Raw genomic sequence first — 12,918 nt, 5'->3', positions numbered from 1 at the left:
AGCTAAACTGCCTAGATTTGAATCTTAACTTTGCCTCTTACTAATTCTGTAATCTTTGAAAAAAATCAGTTACTCTTACTTGCTTTAGTTTACTTTTCTTTGTTTTTTATTTTTATCTTTTAAGTTTTTTTTTTTTTAATATTTACTTACTTTTGAGTGAGACAGAGCATGAGCTGGGTAGGGGCAGAGAGAGAAGGAGACACAGAATCTGAAGCAGTCCCCAGGCTCTGAGCAAGCATTCACCAGAGAGCCCGATGTGGGGCTCAAACCCACAAACTGTGAAATCATGTCCTGAGCTNGGGAGGGAGAGGGGGGGAGAGAGAGAGAGAGAGAGAGAGAGAGAGAGAGAGAGAGAATCTTAAGCAGGCTCCACAGTCAGCGCAGAGCCCAACACAGTGCTTGATCCCACAATCCTGGAATTGTGACCTGAGCCAAAAGCAAGAGTTGGACCCTCAAATGACTGAGCCACCCAGGCACCCCTGCCTTAGTTTTCTTATATGAGAAATGAGAACAGTAATAATTATTCCCTTATTTGTTGTATGGATGGAGAGAATTTCTAGAGATAAAACACTTATGTGTAAATATAAAACACAGTAAATGGTGACATTATTATATCCTCATAATTTTCATCAAGAATAGCCTATACAGTGTNAGTGTTATGTGGAAACTAATTTGACAATAAACTATTAAAAAAAAATAAAAAAAAAATAAAAAAAGAATAGCCTATACAGAGTAATGTGTTAAGTGCTTTGTATACATTAACTTGTTTTATCTTCACAATCTTAGGCGGTAGGTAACATTATTATATCCATTTTATAGACAAGGAAAATGAGACCTACAGAAATTAAGCAACTAGATCTTTATCATAGAGATCTCTATCATACAGTCTTTAAGTAGATCAGAGATCATACCCAGGCTGAATGATTCCAGAGCCTGCTGTCTTAACCATGACACTGTAAAAAGTAATAAAAGAACTCCACTAGTTTAAAATGAGATTTCCCCTACTTATTTTCCCACATTCTACCACAGTTCCACCTTAAGACCATCTAAAAAGCAGCTGCCTCCAGTGCCTATAATTTGGTCAAAATGTCCTTATGAAAACTACTGTGATTATGGCTAACAAGAAAAAAACCCCAACATCACTCATCATCAGGGAAATACAAATCAAAACTACGATGAGATACCATCTCACACATGTCAGGATGAATAAAATTAACAACTCAGGCAACAAAAGATGTTGGTGATGATGCGGAGAAAAGACGATTCCTTTTGCACTGCTGGTGGGAATGCAAACTGGTGCAGCCACTCTGGAAAATAGTATAGAGATTCCTCAATAAATTAAAAATAGAACTACCCTATGACCCAGCAATTGGACTACTAGGTACTTATTCCAAGGATACAGGTGTGCTGTTTCAAAGAGGCACATGCACCCCAATGTTTATAGCATCACTACTGACAATAACCAAATTACGGAAAGAGCCCAAATGTCCATCAACTGATGAATGGATAAAGAAGATGTCGTATATATATACTCAGCAATCAAAAAGAATGAAATCTTGCCATTTGCAACAATGTGGATGGATTATGCTAAGCGAAATTAGTCAGTCAGACAAAGACAAATATCATATGACATAACTTATATGTGGAATTTAAGATACAGAACAGATGAACATAAGGGAAGGGAAGCAAAAATAATATAAAAACAGGGAGAGGGTCAAAACATAAGAGACTCTTACATATAGAAAACAAATTGAGGGTTGATGGAGGGGCTGTGGGTGGGGGAATGTGTGAAATGGGCAAGGAGCATTTAGGAGGATACTTGTTGGGATGAACACTGGGTTTTACATAAATTAAAAAAATAATTTAAAAAAAGGAAAACAAAAGAACTACTGTGATTTGTTTACAAATCTTTGTGTCTGAATACCTTGGCAAGTACTGACATTTCTTTGTTCTTTGTTGTGAGGGCTGTCCAGTGCATTATGGAATATTTAGTAGCATCTCTGGCCTCTGCCTATTGGATATTAATAGCACCTTCCCAGTTGAAACAACCAAAAATGTCTCCAGACATTACCAATACTTCTCCAGGGGTCAAAATTACCCTCAGTTTAGAACCACTGAAATAAAAGATTTTGAGATAATCTCCCTCTGCAGAGGTGTAGGGAGCTGCGAATAAGCCATTGGCACACACCATACCTTTTTCTGATTCCAAACTTTGACCATGGCTTTTCCCTCCCTTCTGGTGGGCTCTCCCTCTTTCTTTCCAACTGAGACCCACCTCTTCTAAGAAGTTTTCTTTGATCTATGTTTCTTCAGGATTTATAGCTTTGTCTTTGTGCCCTCATTTTATTAAACTTCTATAGTTTTGTATATGTGTCCCTGTTATAATTTGAGCATTTTAAGGGCATAGAAAGTGTTTTTATCTGTGTGCCTCTAGTGTCTAGCATACTGTAATCAAGTGTGTTTATTACATATTTAATAAAATATAAATTGATTATACATTTTTAATGTAAGCAATTAATCCCTGATGCATAGCCAGCACCTGAAATAGTGTTTATCATATAATAAATGTTCAAAAAAATATTTGTGACGGAGCCTGGATGGCTCAGTCAGTTAGGCATCTAATTCTTGGTTTCAGCTCAGGTCATGATTCATGATCACACAGCTTCATGTGTTCGAGCCCCCTTCAGGCTCTGTGCTGGCGGTGTGGAGCCTGCTTGGGATTCTCTTTCTCCCTCCTTCACTGCCCCTCCCCCACTCTTGCTGTCTCTGTCTCTCTCAAAATAAATGAATAAACTTAAAAATATTTGTAGAATATTTGTCAAACGTGTCAGATAAGAGCATCATTGTTATTTCACTAGATATATATTAGGTAATATTTTCATTACCTGTTTTTTTCTGTATTTTGGAAAAAGACTACATTTTGTTATTCATGATTAATTAGGTTTTTCACTGCCATGTCCTTCATTGAATTTACTCAGAAACCAAAATATGTATTATGAAGGACAGCTCAGAGTAGGAAGAAGTGAAAAAGTCATAGGCTTAGTCATTACAATGCACTGGCTTCAGAATGATAAAACCTTGAGGTTCAAAGAAACTAAAAATTATTGACTCCAACCATCTGCTTCATTTATTCAATTATTCATTCAACAAACATGCACTTACTGCCTATCACATGTTCCCTGCTGCCTCAAAGAGTTCTCAGTCGGTTTGGGAAGACAACAAAGAAAAATAAATACAAAATATGGCAGGTGCTTGGTCAGAGACATCCACAGGGTGTAGGGAGAATATGGAGCAGGGACGTGTGCCACAGCTCATGGTGGCCAAGGAAAGCTCCCTAGAGGAAGGACATAAGGTAGGACTTAAAGGACACACAGAGGGGGTAAAAGAATGAGACCGTAATCCAGAGAGAGGAAACGATATAAATAAAGAGCCAGAATTCTGCAACAATATGATGGTTCATTGGGAGGAGACGAAACACACAGTGGCCAGGCATGGAGCAAGGAAGGTGGGAAGTAGTCATATTAGAGCCTCTGTACCACACTTACAATCCTTACACTTCCCAAAGCAGGCCATTCCATCTTTTGGAAAGGTGGGACTATTGGGAAAAATCTTACTTACATTAAGGCAAAATCTATTCTAGGAAACAAACCTATTAGGATAAAGTGAGGAAAAGGACAGCTCTAAAGCATCATGTCCTTGAAGTGTGGCCCATGGGTTTCCTATATGAGAATAGCTGGAGAACCAGAGAACCCTTATATTTAGCAACACAAGGGGATTCTTCTGTACATCACAGCTCTAGGGCTATATGTCTTCACATGAAGAAATGTGGTGAGGGCTGACAGCCAGGGTAAGCATTATTATATCCAGAGGCAAGAAGAAAAAGTCATTTTTTTTTTTAAAGAACCGATTTTCTTAAAGGAATACCCCCAACATGGGCCTCAAACTCACAACTCCAAGATAAAGACATGCATGCTCTACCAACCGATCCAGCCAGACACCCCAGAAAACCAGAATATTTACTTTTCCACTGCAGCATGGATAAACTGAAGATGCTCACCAAAGACTCAACTAAGTTTTAGCCTGGGTGAGGAAGAGTATTAAGTGAGATTGGGAGTGGGTAGAAGAAGAAGTAATCAAATGGTAAGGGGCTGGCTGGGTACTAGGGCAGGAACCAGGCCAAGTATTAAAATAAGAAACTTAGTGTCATCTAAATCCGCTTTGAGCTTCTCAGAAAACATACTAGCCATAAATGCTTTCTATACCTTTGTCTTTTGTTAACTTTCTCATCCCCAAACCCTGGCATCTCTTCTAGTGTTGAGGCTTTCTGGTACCTTTGCAAGATACCATCCCCTCATCTCCTCCCCTTCATGGTGAAATTGAAAAAAAGTGAGTCTAGCTCCACAGTCCTTCAGCTGTGCAAAATAGTGGGCAGTCGCCCTGATCCTTACCAAAGATCACACTATCTCTTCTTCCTTTCAATAATAGTTAACAAGCACTGACTGTATGCAAGGTACTACAAGAAATATAAAGAGAAGTATTAAATGAAAGAATACAGCTTCCTATCACCACCAAAAGAATGACTGAGGAGAAAAAATGGGCAAGAATGTGCATTCCTGAGAGGATGTGGGAGGGCTGAAAATCGCAGTTCTACAGGTTCCTGGGAGAATCTTTTATCCCAGCACTCCACTTCTGAGCATTGTCTGGTCTCAGACAAGCATTAGCATAACCATTAGCCTCTCTGCAATGTAATTATTCTTGGGCTGGCTTACTCTGGCCCCCTGCCAAACAGGAACATTCACAAATCTACATATGAATTTGGGGTAGGCGATTTTTAATATACTCCTCCTAAACATCCACTGACTGTTTACAGCTGAGCCTGCTGCTCTGAAGAGATCTATTTTCCTGGCAGCCACCTCCTTGAAATATGGAGGGTTTGCCATGGTACCTATTTCATTTGGTCCTTCATTCATCCATTGAATAACATTTACTGAGCATCTATTAAGTGCCAGACTCTGTGCCAGAAAATGATGGTGAATAAGGTAGCCATGGTTTCTGTCTTAAACTAACTTGCTCTGGAGGGGACAATAGACAAATCTGATGATTACAAAAGCGGATATTGAGAATGCAGTGGGAGCCTACCCTTACTAGTGGGAGCTTCCCCAGAGAATAGGACCAAATACAATGCCTATCTCTATATGAATCTCAACAGAAGGATCCCTGGAGGCCCCGTTAGGAGAGTTCTTGAGACTCTGTCTTGTTGACAGCACTCTCAGCACTGTCTGAGAGTGGTCTTAGTCTCACCTCATCCTCTCCTTTAAATTTGCTAGCCATACCTAGTGGGTTCCAGAGGTGTCCCTGTCCTCTCCTCATGCACTTCTTCCTGGAACGTTAAGAGACCACTGGGTGAGAATGGCAGTGGAGACTACACTCCAGTGGAATTCTAAGGCTCAGCATAACCTTGGAAAATACCTCCCCAATAGGCCATCTTCAGATGCTCAGGGACTACTAAGTCCTCTTGACTGTTCATACATTTACTCTCCTGAAGCACTCAGAAAATGTTAGGCCCCAAACACACGTTTTATTTCATTTTGAAGAATCCACATCCTATTTTATTTTCATGGTTTTGTTTATAACTAAATCATGAAAAAGATAAAGCACTTTCTAGCCTGCTTCTATGATAGAAAGTCTACCTATAATATCATTACATTTTCACAGTCTACTTGAAAAAAGACAACATCTGGCATAAAATTAAATAAATCTGGGTGCTCCCACATTGTAATTTTCAATTTTGCATGTGCCAGGCTAAAAGAATACTGCCTTTTGTCACCAAAATAAAAGCAGCACATTTGCAACTTCAAATCCATGAGCTTATTAAAAGTTTTATTTTAAAAAATTCATTCTCTTGTAGTTGGGCAATAAACTTGAAAATACTTTAATGTTCTGATTGTCAAGTAGTTATAGATAATGACATTAAATATGAACAAGCACATCATTTCATGGGTGCAAGATAAGTTTATAAAATATAAATGCTCTGACAGTAAGAAAACATACTGCTATACTCAATTATATCATCTGTTCAAAATACAATTGCTTCTATGTTTGGTAAATAGAATAATCCAGGTCACATTCCTGTGTTCAAGTGAGTTTCTAGTCACTCCCTTTTCTTTAAATACTTGTGTTGTTTCTGCATGTTCCTAAGTGTCATCATTTATTGCTATAGGCATGATGGCTATATTTAACTAATAATGACAGTGGTTGTCATTAGATTTTAACTCAGTAACACTAGTCTGACATATCATTTGAAGTATGTCTTCAATTTAAATTTGATTAAAATTACAAACATCCCATCTATTGTGCCAATCAAAATGTTGTCACCCTTTCCCTGAACTTTTCTATGAACTTTCTTGAAATAAGTTATGGCAGCTTTTAAGTTAAGGCTAGCCTTGGGTCATAAACATATTTTAAAATATGACTCTTGGAATAGAGCAGAGCAGGGCCGCTTGGGGCTCCTTTTAAAAAAGGACTTGATTTTGACTTACATATTGGACAAATTCTTAAGGCAAAAAGCACATATAATGAGAATTTAAAGGCTCTAACTCAGATTCCTATATCATGCTATATACACAGGTGCCTAGCAGGGATTTGAATTTGCTTGGGTGCATTTTAAGATCTTGGATCTAGCAAATACCTTTGATAGTAAAATCAGGTATTTGTGACAGCTTGTATGAAAAGCAGGTGGAAATGTGCCTAGCAAGAGATAGTGCATAAGGAGGGAAAATAAATAAAGATCAGGTAGAGATACAATGTTTTAGACATCTACTATGTATGGCAGGCTTTTACATACATCATCTTATTTACTCCTCATAATGACACTGTGAGGTGTCTACTATGGGGCTCAATTTGTGAATAAGAAAACTGAGGTTGACAGAGCCTAAGTGACTTGCCCAGGCTCACACTGTAGTTTCCTTCCCTGGAAGTAATGAAGAAATCAGAGATGTTTTTGCTGTTGGTTTTCCTGAATCTAGCTAGCTATTCTAAAAAGGGAGGAGTGGACATAAGGTTCTGATTAATACTTTGGGATATTAATAGCAATTGGAACCTTAGTTATGTTTAAAAGATGCTATTCTCAGTGTTCTATTTAGACTAGGAATTTATAGACATTTAATTATCAAATAATTTATCTTGTTTTAGAAGTAAAGACAATACCCAATAATTCTTTAAGATATTAGTACCTCAGTTTTACAAGTAAAGTCACTGAAGCACAAACCAACTTGTCCAAGGTTATACACCAGGGACCAGAAGCTTGCAAGATCATCTGACTTCAAGGCTAGTGTTCTTGCCACTAAATAATAATGTGTTTCTCATGTCTTTCCCAATAGATGTCTGAAAGCTTGAAAAACTAATGGTCTAAAAGGCAAACCCCTGAAATGTGCCTAAAAGATTTGATTTAAAGTTTACTGCAAATGCCTATTTCATTTGAAAAAATCATCTCCTTTTGTTTCCATGAGATTATTTATTCTTATGATACCAGCATTTTTATTTGCTTTATTACACTTACCACTGTCAATAAACACCTTATTTAATTCTTTATATATTTCTTGTCTTTGTTCCTTCTACCTCTCTTAGCTCCATGAGACCTGTCTTGTTTATACCATAAGCTTAAGGTTTGGAGCAATCCCTGGCACAATGTAAAGAGTCAATAAACATATTTTGAGGGAATGATGAAATGAATGGATGGTCTTTCTTTAACTATCCGTTTGCCTCCTTAGACAGAGAACTACAAGTTTCTTTTTATTATTACCTCTCACATATTCTCTCGGCTGTAGTCAAGGAGATATTCTCTCTGTCTACGCTTACTCATGTAGCAAAAAAGTCAACATGATAAAGACAGTCTTTATAACACTTCTGAGTTAATACTATGGTGAAGGAGCACCTGGGTGGCTCAGTCAGTTGAACATCTGACTCTTGTTTTTGGCTCAGGTCATGATCTCACAGTTCATGGGTTTGAGCCCTGAATCGGGCTCTGCACTGATGGTGTGGAGCCTACTTGTGATTCTCTATCTCCCCTAGTCTCTGCTTCACTCTCTTACTCTCAAAATAAATAAATAAACATTAAAAAAATACTGTAGTGAGAATTAAAATTTATCTGGTTTCTTTGCAGCTGTAACAGAAGGACCTTATCCAAAATCCTTAAGGTCAGGTGTATTCCATAAATAGAATTTGTGGATACAAAAATGTTAATATAGTGCATATATACCAACAGTGCATACATCATACATTATGAAATGTATCCAGCAAGGTTTAGGGTAGCAGCCCATAACCAAACATAGTAATTATTTTTTAATTATAACAACTGATTAGTTATACTAAATAAGGTTCTGCTACCAAATGAGTTCTGAAAAAAAATGTTTTATCTTCTGCAATTTGAGTTTAGGGATTGAATATAAGATTATGGACTTGTAGCACTAACTCAGGGATTTTGAGGAGTAAATATAATACACTTAAAGTACATAACTCTGTGCAAGACATGCAGAAAGTATTCAAATTACCAGACAGTTCTAGGTTTGTAGACACCTTCACTAAACAAGCGTATTCTTTATGTACATACGCAACTCAAAAGTTCACGAATATGTCAAGGATTTAGATGACTCTCAATGATTGGATAATTTGACCATATAAGGAGATGCTGCCACTTGCATGCTCTAGATTTTCCAATATATTAGTTAAGGACAGTTTTTGGAGGGCCCATCTCTTTCAATGTTCTTTAGATCTACATCTGTTTATATAGTAAAGATATGCTACACTCTTACAGGTTTTAAACATTTGGGATAGGGAAATAAATAAACTATATGCTTAAGTTTTACTCTCGCTTGTAGAAATAGAAAAAAGAATCATGTGCTATCTCAGAAGAAAGTGAGTTTTTTCTCCATCTAATGTCATATTCTTGTTTTTGAATATGTGCAGCTAAGTGGGAGATTAAATGGACTGACTATAATAATCTTGCCTATTAGGATACTATGCAAACAATGTGATAGCCGGTAATTTGGGAAAGCCCACCCTGATCCCTGCTGTAGTTGCCTGAATTAAGTAGTGGTCACCACATGTGTGATCTTCACAAAACCCAGTGTCAGCTTTAGCAGGACAAAGCAGTCCTTGGTATAGTCAGCACTGTAGCATTGTCTTGAGATCTAGCAGCAAGAATGGCAGGTGTGACATGAGGTGGGTAGTGGGTTATTTCTTGAAACTTGTGCTTTTAACACAGCCATTTAAAAATCAACAAATTCAGGAGACACATAATGGAACAAAATATAATGCATGAATCCAGGTTCATTAAACTAATGCATTTTTTGAAAAACAAAATATGACAGAACATTTCATTATTGACGTAGATAGGAGAAAAAGTGTTATGCTGCTATTTAGAATGTGTCTTGTGTGTCGTGGAATTGAAATATTTCCAAATCATCAATAATTAAAATGATGAGAATCCATCATTTCACTGACATTTACTTCTACATGAAAAGATGGCCTATTTTAAATGTGCTCACACATATTCTTGTCAATCACAAGCTGTCACAGCAAATTATTTCATTTTGTAGATCACATGGCTGTTAGCAGAAAATCTCTAGGCTTAAATTTAGATCTTAGGTGTAGTATCAAGAATTCTTTTCATGGATTTTTTTTCTGGGACTACATCTTCACAATACAGTATATAAAAGATGTAAAATCTTATTCATAGTACTCAGTTTCGTTTCTGGTTAGCAAAACTCAGGACTGAAATGAATCACTGTAAATGATAGCTCTAAAAGCCAAATAGTTGAATAGAATATATAGGAAAGAAATAAAAATATAAAACTAAAGAAAACTTCAAACAATCAGAACACCACACAATGGAACTTGGACCCAATGAGTTAGGTCCACACAGTTTTTTTTCTCTCATCTTTTTTAAGACATTTAAGTAATTGCAGGGCATTTCCTATGCTAGGCTGGCACTGCCTACAGCTTCTAACAGTTAAACAGGATCTAAACTCTCAAAAACCCCATGAATCTGATGCATTTTCACTGTGTCACCATTAAAGAAGATTGAGGAAACTGTATAAAACCTAAAATGCATACCCATGAATCTGAAAACTTTTTTTAAAAAAGTCTCTGCAAACAATTCATTAACTACATCTTCACAATTCTAGTGAATCATTAATAGATTTCAGAATCTTTAAATTCTAGAATTATATGACCTAATAAGACAGTTGATCTTCGTCAACAGTAATCATAAAAAAGATTTCTATTTTTCCCATATACAATCTTCTGCTTAGGCATTTAGCTTCAACATATAAGAATTATTCTGATACTGCATTTCAACAGGGAATGCTTCATGTCAGTCTTGACCTTGGCTTGACCTCTATATGAAAGCTTTGTGTTTCCAGGTATGTGATGAATAGCTCTCTGGCTTTCTATTATATCCAGTGGTACTGGCTGTCAACAGTGGTACTCAGAATGGGTAGTAAAGTAGTTAAAAATTAGAGATGTTCCTTAGGTCTTTTTCTACTTTAGTAAATCTGAAAACAGTTCTGAGACAATTTTCAATTTTCACTGTTGACATTGCTTTTCCAAAGAATAATAAGAAAACAGTGAAGTATGGAAATATAATTGGCAAAATATACACAGACTTATTTGGCTTTCCTGTACCAGAAATGATGTAAATTTTCCTTTGGAGGACCCATTTGACTTATGTTGTTAAAAAGGGTTCTCAATTTTAAGGATTTGTCACTTTTAAGCTCCCTAAAGACCAGGACTTCTATCCCTAAGCCAGGACTGACAACATAGTAGATACTTAAGAAATAGTAATTGGTTTAAACTCAGATTGAATTGAATTAAGTTGAATTTAATAATGATTAGAAAAAAAAGTCAGACTATAATCCCCTCTTTTCATCTGTCTCTGATCTGGTCTAGTACCTGGCACATAGTAGGCTCTCAATGAATGTTTGCTGAATGAATGGAAATCTTCATATTAAAGTAATGGCCAGTTACTGACTATAATGCCTGTTGGTTCACTGAACATAAAATATTCACGTTCACATAGAGAGATACAAGAGTTGCACCCAATTCCGCCAGCTGTTTTCCTCCTATTTACTTTTAGAATGCTTCCTTACTCTAAATTTATCTACCACCTTCAAGGCTATTCACACTTGTCTTATTTTTACGGTATACTCGTGGGAAGCTGATAAATTATTGATTACCTATAAAATACATGCAAGAAAGGTAATTTTAACCTTATTCAAAAAAGCACATGTGAATATGTGGGATACGTATACATATATATGAAATCTTCCCATACTTCTCTCAAATTATTTAATTCAAGTGAAAGACTTTACTATGTATATATAATATTCATTTACATTTATATTCTTAAGGTTCTGGAAGAAACCAAATATCAGTCTTTAGTCTGATAGGCTTATCTATGAGCTTAACTTAGACAAGTGGCTTTTTCCCCATTATACTTATCCTAGGTCTTTTTAACGGACATGTGATATGCTAGTCTGTGTCCAAGCTCACCTACAATTTCTTTTCTCAAAAGACAAGGCACATCTGCCACCTGCTCTACTCCGTGTCCCAGCAACAACTGTCGAGCAGCATAAAGATTGATTATCAGTCAAAAACCATTGCACAACACCAGATTTTGGTGGGTTAAGCTTGCTGATCCAGCAAGAGATGGTGTGAAATTTTCAGGAGTGTGTGCCAACATTTTGGTGCTAAAAGAACAGCAGTGCATGTCACAGTGAAATACAGCCAAAGATATGCAGACAAAGCAAAGAAGTTTTTTGTTCTGGACTTGGCTTTAAAAAGGATAAAAGAAAAAACATAAAGTAGGAGGAAATTAGTTTGTACATTTAAAAATCATCCACCAAACTAGTCATGTGTTTAACACTGTTGTTTTAGGCATACATGTCCAGACAATTTTCTACGAAGCTTAGCTGTAAATAATTTTTATATATCTCTTCAATACCATTATCAATGAAAAGCAAATAAAAAATATTGTTTTTACTAATAAAAACAATCAATATTTTAAGGAAGCACTCATCACATACACATTTAAATATAAAATAGTCACAGAAACATTTACCCACAAAGACTCATGTTTTTATACAAGATGATTTATACAGATGATTCAATGAATGCAAAATAAAAGGAACCATGATTTAAAATTAAATCAAGGTTTGAAAAATATATGAGTCTACACTTTTGCACAGGTAATTTTTACTAAGTATTACAGCAACAAGTTTCTTTACCTTGAACCAAATTACTTTGGACTTTCTACTGATTTCAAAAAATTATTCCTGATGATCAAGTATTTTCAAAGAGATAGAAATCCTAGTATCATCTTATATAATAACATTAATAGGGGAAGAATTTTCATCACCTCATCTGTAATGAACTCCAGAATTACTTCTCTTCCACTTATGCAATTATTGCCTAGACTTGTCCTGGTTCATCAGCTTTACAGCAGTTGTAGAAAAAAATACTTTTAATAAGATATTAAAAGTATAGGGGAATACAGCAGTTAGATACAATGAATTCGTATGCCAAAGTTCTTATGTTAGTTAAATGTGATTACTATATACAGCACTTGATAACAGACAATGAGTATGACACACTTGTAAGAATATTCTTAGTACTTTTCTTTCCTTCTTAAAATGTATTATTTTCCACTGAAGAAAGAAAAATGTTTGTTTTATTTTAGAAAATCACATTTGTGAAATGTTAGAAATAATGCACTTTTTAAAAAAGGGCTTACCCGTAAATGTCTAAAATACATATGTTTATATTTTGTGTATATATTATTACATATACATAGAAATAAAAATTACATACACACACATTTCAAGGTTTAAAGAAGTCAAGCTGCAGTATTTACCTTATGGA

At 35.9% G+C, this 12,918-nt stretch overlaps 1 protein-coding gene across 3 annotated transcripts in view; it reads right to left on the bottom strand.

Moving 5' to 3' along the window:
• LOC144238939 (doublecortin domain-containing protein 1-like) overlaps positions 1–12,918 on the bottom strand; it is a 103,272-nt gene that overhangs the window by 46,568 nt on the left and 43,786 nt on the right. The window lies entirely within an intron of this gene.

This window comes from Crocuta crocuta, unplaced genomic scaffold (genome assembly GCF_008692635.1).
Source record: "Crocuta crocuta isolate KB4526 unplaced genomic scaffold, BGI_CrCroc_1.0 scaffold382, whole genome shotgun sequence".
NCBI classification, from domain to species: Eukaryota; Metazoa; Chordata; class Mammalia; order Carnivora; family Hyaenidae; genus Crocuta; species Crocuta crocuta.
Note: the sequence above shows the minus strand (reverse complement) of the source record. Positions and strands in the feature narration are given on the sequence as shown.